Source organism: Etheostoma cragini, chromosome 2, assembly GCF_013103735.1.
Source record: "Etheostoma cragini isolate CJK2018 chromosome 2, CSU_Ecrag_1.0, whole genome shotgun sequence".
Taxonomy (NCBI): domain Eukaryota; kingdom Metazoa; phylum Chordata; class Actinopteri; order Perciformes; family Percidae; genus Etheostoma; species Etheostoma cragini.
Window position 1 is genome coordinate 26,172,084 of NC_048408.1, and position 6,483 is coordinate 26,178,566.

Consider the following 6,483-nt stretch of genomic DNA (forward strand, 5'->3'; position numbering starts at 1 on the left):
ATATATATATATATATATATATATATATATATATATATATATATATTTCTTTTTATATATAAGAAATATATATATATATATATATTTCTTTTTAGACACATATTTCTTTTTACAATTGTAACAGTTTAATTATGAACGCAGAGATGTATACAATGTACATTTAAGATAATTGATTGTACATAAACTCAACTTAAACCAAAATGGCTCTAATAATGATCCTCATGAAAAGAAAAAAACTGAAACATGACTAACTGCATGTGGCACACAGACAAACCGAGTTTCCCTTAACAAAGACGACAGACACACCCCATAGATATCCATGTGCCCATCCACCAACAACATGTTACAGCCCATACATTTTTTTAATATTTTGTTTTACACTTTTCTATCAATGCTTCAAAGATAATAATCCCAACTTGTTTGACTCTAAAAAAGATAAAATTATGTTAAAATTGATGAATTGTGACGCCCACAGGAAGTTGGGCGCGGCAGGTAGGGGAAGGTGGAAGTGAGGAGCAGGTGATTAATGTGTGGGGGGGTGGGTGTCCAGTCTCAGGTGACTATCTGGATTGTTGGATTCTTCCAGGATCATACCAGCGTTAACATGATCACTGGTCTCCCTCGACTTTTAGTCTACTATATAGGAGGAAAGACAACAGAAATAGGGAAGCGAAAAAGTATTTGGTAAGTTACGGTACCCGGAACACAAACATCCATGACTTCAGCAGGTCCCGGTGTTCCGGTTTAACGAGAGTCCATGTTAACTGGCGACCGTCAGCCAAAAGCGTCTGTTGTTGTCGTAGTGACAGCTGTTGAAAACGGGAAGTTGTAAAACATAACGACGTGTACATTACGTCTCTGATTTGTCTTTGGAGTCTAGTCTGAGGAAACTTGTCCGTCGCGTTAGGAACGTGGTTTGCTGTTAAGGACAACAGGAACACAGCGTTGCTCTTCCTGTTAATGTCTACAATAAGTTTTATTAAATATACCTATTCGTCTTCTGAGCCTGTTTAAGTCAACACATGTCACGTAGAAAAGTATTTAACCCTTTTAAAGTAGAAAAAAATGAAAATATCAACTTGGATTCAAACTCGTAGCTGCATGTGTGAGAAAACTTAAGTTTCAGCGGCCTAACGCAGCGCGCCATAACATCATATCAAGAGCTTCATGGCTTCATATCAACTCAAACGTCACACAGCGTCTCTGAAAATGAAGAGGCAGCCAGATCAACTGGTGACCACACCACACTGCGTGCAAATAACTCACAAGTTACTCTTGCTCAGAAATTGTCTTATTTTGTTTGATTCCCACAAAATACACGCCTTGTATGTTTGTCAATTGTAAGCACGTTCAAATCCACCTGAAACTCAAATGTCAATCTCTAATAATAAGTCTCAGCCATATACATCATATCTTTAAAACAGGTGGCAGTCAAATCCAGTTGTGACCACTGTAGCCTTAAGCTACCACCATTAAAATAATTTATAGGCTATTTGTGTTAGCTTCAACCTTGAGGTTATAGGCTAGCCTACTTAACACCTCATTTGGTCACCACTCCTTCCAGTTCTCAGCTGCAATGACTGAAATGAACTACAAAAAACCCTCTGAAATTCAAAATCCTTATCCCATTTACTTCCTTTAAAGTATGGCTGCCTGCGCTCCTGTCTGATGACTGTCCATGCTAACTCTTTCAGATGGATTTGAACGTGCTTACAATTGACAAACATACAAGGCGTGTATTTTGTGGGAATCAAACAAAATAAGAAAATTTCTGAGCAAGAGTAACTTGTGAGTTATTTGCACGCAGTGTGGTGTGGTCACCAGTTGATCTGGCTGCCTCTTCATTTTCAGAGACGCTGTGTGACGTTTGAGTTGATATGAAGCCATGCCTAGAAGCTCTTGATATGATGTTTTGGCGCGCTGCGTTAGGCCGCTGAAACTTAAGTTTTCTCACACAAGCTACGAGTTCGAATCCAAGTTGATATTTTCATTTTTTTCTACTTTTAAAAGGGCTAAATACTTTTCTACGTGACATGTGTTGACTTAAACAGGCTCAGAAGACGAATAGGTATATTTAATAAAACGTATTGTAGACATTAACAGGAAGAGCAACGCTGTGTTCCTGTTGTCCTTAACAGCAAACCACGTTCCTAACGCGACGGACAAGTTTCCTCAGACTAGACTCCAAAGACAAATCAGAGACGTAATGTACACGTCGTTACGTTTTCCATTTTAATGACAACTTAACAAAAAGGCGGTCACGCGGACGGCTACGTATTCTCTTCCCGTTTTCAACAGCTGTCGTCACTACGACAACAACAGACGCTTTTGGCTGACGGTCGCCAGTTAACATGGACTCTCGTTAAACCGGAACACCGGTCTGGGATTTGGTCCGATAGCGCAAATTTTAACTTTATCTAATCTAGCGGATGATTAAAGTTCCCAGCTGTTCCTCAGACTCCGCTCTGCTCCACGTGGGCCGGTTTGTCTAAATTACCATGTGGTTTACAATGGTGGAATCGCCCTGGACAAATTTTTTGTGCAAGAAAAATTCCGCGTCCAATTCTCAATTTTTCTGCATTCTTAAGAATTTGTATGCAATTATTTGACCTTTTTGGCACAATTTATGGTGAAAATGTTGGCTTATTCTTTTTATGTGAAGGAAAACAGTATGTATGTAACAATAATAACAATAACAGTAACAATGGGGCATTTAACGCAAGGCATTATGCATTGCTTTGTTCTCCAGTAGATCCCCTTGTTTCATTTAATATTACTTCTGCTGAGTCAACACGCACGTAGGCATGACCATGCTTCCATCTCTTTTGTGTGTTGTTTTAGGAATCTCATAGTATCGCGACATTTTCTGTGGCGCTAATGTATCGATGTATTAAATGCGTGTTAGTTAGTCTGTTTGACAATCCCATTCTGCAGCAATACAATTGAAGTGAGATGAACAAAGAAATGTATCTTTTTAGATAAAACAGATGTTGACAAAGATTCCTTTTGGGGACATCATTTGAAGTTGGGAAAAATTTAAAGTTTGAAAAAAAGATAATACATTGAAATGTGTTTAAAATTGCTATAGTATCACAACATAAGTAATGTGGTGATCTGGTATTGTGAGGCCTCTAGTCAGTCTCACCCCTTTCTTGTTTTGGAAGTTACCTCCAACTATGAATGTTCATGATGCATTCATTCATTTTGATTCATTTATAACCTCCTGAATCTTATTGGTCATGTGTTTCTACAAGATATCTGCTAATTTTTTAAACGTTCTGCACATTTAAAAGTATAACATTTTTCCATCAGTGTTCTCTTCCATTGGGAGAAAAAAAGCTAGTCGTAATATTTTGAGCAGAAAAGTCATTATTTAATGACAGTAAATTAACTATATTTCAAGAAGAAACACCACTACCCCTGTGGTCTGCTGTGCATTATGTTATTGCTATACTGATATGGATTATCACCTTCAGAAAATCGGGAAAAACTGAAAAGATCAGGCATAAATCTCACCATTATGTGGCTTATTGTCTACGCAAATTTTCATTCAATTATTCATTCAACCATTATTTATTCTTGAGGGTTCATTGAGGGGCGTCCCTCATTTATAATGAAATAGAGTCAAGAACAAAACAACCGAAAAGAAGCGTAACAATCATAAAAAAAAACTAGACACTACAACTTTCTGAATTGAAAGATAAGATGGTAAATAAATTATGATATTCAGGATGCAAAAGAACTACAAAATACGTTAAGCAATTACAAGCAATTCTAAATTCTCCAATATGCACAAGTGTGTTGACTTTAAGGAAGTGCTATTTTTTCCTTCCACGAGTCAGGTGCACTAAAGTTAAGTTTTTAAAGTTCAGACCGAGCCTGTGGAACATGTTAACCTCCTTTGATAAAGCGCAGCACAGAGCCCCTTTCCAATGCATCAAAGCTGGGGCCGGGGGCGGGGGGGGGGGGGACGCATAGCTACCAGTCAGAGAAAAAAAGCCACATAGTGTCATCATTCTGTAGAGTAGGAAGGCTGAGGCGGAACTAACTATGACAAAAAACAGGATGTAGGATCCAAGTTCTGTGTTCACTGCTGGTGACCCTTAAGTTTGTGTTACTGTCACATTGAGCACATGTTATTCATATTGCTGTCATTGGTCAAATGTGTGTCATGGAGAAGTGCAGTGAGTATGAAAAGTGAAAGTAGAAAAGTGAAAAGGAAAGCCAGTTACAGGACAGAGCTAATACTTCCTTAAGGTAAGCGATATGGCAACTTCTCATATCTTTGCTTCCAACTAATAAAATGTGCATATTGTTGACATTGGTGTGTGATTCACCATGCAACTGAAGTATAATATGAAGTTAAAATGTGTTAAGAACGGGTTGTTATAATGTTGTATATCTGTGCCAGGAGTAATATGCACATGAGGGCAGACCCATACACATAGAAACTGTAGATTTCATGAAAAATGTTGGTCCGGGTTGTGTATGGATAAGCTTTATAAGTTGAGTACGTAAAGTTTCTAGTAAGATTTATAGTCTATATTATTTATATAGTCTACCGTTCTGATTACCATGAAACCCTGTTAAATCATCAGTACAAACATTGTGTTAGAAAACATCTGGGGCCAGATGCATAAGCAATGTGTATACTTACAGTACAAAAACCATGCGCATGCCTTTATCCCAAAAAACTGGTAGCCTATTTATAAAGGAAAATGTTGAGAATGTGCACAGATGTGATCTGATAAAGAGATTGAATATTAGAGACGGGTGACACTGTTTTTAGGATGTCTGTAAATGTCACTGATTGTATTTATTATTGTTGCAAACTACACATCAATCTGTAACATGTCAATCAAAGGCGCCTTTTAAAATTAACTGAATGATGAATTTCATTTTGGCTTATGTACGGTTGAGTTTTCATCTCACTGATAATAATCCTGTAATTTGATCCTTAATTGTGAAGCGCTTTGGAAACCATTTTAACACGAGCGCTATGTGATGAGTCATTGACCATCATTCTGAAGCGGCAAACTACCTTTTCTGAGGGAATTGCAAAACGTACCCCTCTTCTTGAAAAATATCAAACCGATTGTTAACAGACAACAGAATGCAGGAAATACCAGCCAAATTTAGCCCCGCCCACAACATTTGAGGTTGGGAAGTTTGGTCTGGACTTGATCCGTTGTGGAGCAACTATGTCCGAACCAGAGCTGTTGGATCAATCAAATTCTCAGGGCGGGCTTAATACGATGATAGACAGATGATCAACAGTAACGTTATCAACCAGATCACAAAAGAGCGCTTGCGTTGAATTCATTTACAACAAAGATGGCTGCCGCTGGAGAATTGAGATGTGAAGATTCCGCCATCGCGTCCGTTACAGAAGATATCGACAGTACTTTAATTTGTATAGAGAAACAAAGAACTGCGATTAAGGCATTTGTCAATCGGAAAGATGTTTTTGCCGTCCTCCCTACGGGTTTCGGGAAAAGTTCAACATACGGCACTCGGTTGCTCTGATTGGTTGTAAGTCTATCCAATTGAGTGCAGAGGCAGTTGAAACACGCCCCATAGTACAGACCAATGGAGCAAAATCCAACTCTAGAATCTAAGTATGACGACTTCAGGCTAGGAAATGAATCTACTCTGTTCAAACCTTTCTTGGTGAGAATTCCCCTAAATGTCCCACCCACTTTTTCAATGCTTCCTTCACCCATGCTGCAGGTTATGCCTGAAAAGCAGACAATTCAGGTTTTTTGATATATTACTGATTGCACGGTTTAGGATTTGGGTACATTTCATTCTCCATAAGGTACTTAAAAATGTCACCTGGAGTAAAGTTGTTGTTTCATTGTTACAAAGCTAAAGACAACATTGATCATGTAATAGCTTATATTACTTTTAGTCTGACTGTTTCTCACTGTATGTGTTCCCATTACTCCGAGATATTGTTAGTATCAGCATCCAATCTAAGATATCCTTTTGGAACTAGCTGCATGATACTGAAGCATTACATTGATATTTAAAGGACACCCTTTTCTTCCAATTCTTTAAACTGTGTTTTTAAACGTTCTTTTTTTGGTCTCAAATATGGTGGTTTGTAGAATTATGCGTTGCTGTTTTATCAGAATTGTATTTTCTCAGAAAAGTTCTATCATGTCATAACGTGAGTCTCTTTTCTGTGTAGTTTTAATGGAGAAGAAGAGGAGACGCTTTAAACGCACCTTAATCTGCATCCTGGGAGCAGTGGCAATCTTCTTCATCTATCTCAACTGTAACTCGAAGTTGAACATGGAGTGGGCTAGTCTAGCACCCCTATCATCAGAAATGTCACAATGGGGGGATCCTGGACCGTATCATGTGGCCTATCCACGGAACTACAAGTTCATCATGGATGAAACGCCGACGTGCAAGAACACCACTCCTTTCCTGGTCCTGATGGTTCCGGTTGCACCCAGTGATGTGGCAGCTCGGGAC